Below are 1,206 nucleotides of genomic sequence, written 5' to 3'. Positions count from 1 at the left end.
TAAGCTTTTTAAGCTTTTATTGGGCCAGACGCGTATTAAATTTTAAGTATTAGATCTAGGGCAGAACAAGTATCATTAAGATAATAGGCAGTAATAGTTAAATAGAACTTCAAAATTGCTTATCACAAGTTGGGACCAGGTTGAGATGATTGATATCGGTTGAAGATTTCAAAATAAAATCTTAATGTCAACTAATAATAAAGAAAGAAAGTGATAATTTATACTACGAAATTGCTTACTATAATAACAAAAATATTTGTACGATAATAGAAAATATATATAACTACTATAATAATGATCTAAATATAACTATTTACTCGGCTGTTTCTACTGATTGTTTGACATGGATTTAAAACATCAAAATCTAAATTTATATTTAAATTTATTAGATAAGTCATAAGTGTTCCATAAGTATTTATTAAAAAATTATAATAAAAATAATTGTTGAACCATGCATTTTCATAATGTAAAATGTTTGGTAACTAAATAAAATCAGTCAAAAACAGCCATAACTTGACTTATTTAATATTTATTAATTGTTGCGACAATTAATAAATGTTAAATAAGTCAAATTCTGACTGTTTTTTTTTTTTTTCCTAGCATTACCCTTTCATAATTTTCAGTAAAAATATTATTCTATAAATTTTGTTACTTAAATGTCTAGAATAATTTAATAAAAAAATGTTGCTAAAAAATGTCCTTAACAAAACGTCTTATTAAATCATCTAAAGGATTTAAATATCATAATATATTTGACTAGCTAGTTCTGCTTACCTTGATTTATCAATTTCAATCATGTGACGCAATTCATGTTATTAAATATTAATACATCATTGAGTATATATTATATATGACAGCAAGGTGAAGAGAATATGAATGGTGAAAAAGATATCCAAGATGCAAAGATAGATGTTGTCTTCTGACTTCTAAGCAAGAAGATCCATAAAAGAAGAGTCAAGGAGGCTAGGGATTATTTTTGTACTCTAGCTGCCAAGTATGAGGAAGATCAAAAGAAGATTGACAATGATGAATAAATAAAATGTGGGACGCTGTCTGGCCAAGCTTGCAAAAACAGAACATTTTTTGGGGACGAATATTTAGAGTAATATGATAATAAGATTTTTGAAAAATTTTGTAGTGAGTTTATAATTTTTAAAAAGAAACAAAATATTGCGGTTCTTTTCTTTTTTTTTTTTTGAAGATTTT

This window comes from Arachis ipaensis, chromosome B07, assembly GCF_000816755.2.
Source record: "Arachis ipaensis cultivar K30076 chromosome B07, Araip1.1, whole genome shotgun sequence".
In the NCBI taxonomy this organism is placed as follows: domain Eukaryota; kingdom Viridiplantae; phylum Streptophyta; class Magnoliopsida; order Fabales; family Fabaceae; genus Arachis; species Arachis ipaensis.
The sequence above is the reverse complement of the archived record's forward strand: the minus strand, read 5'-3'. Positions refer to the sequence as shown.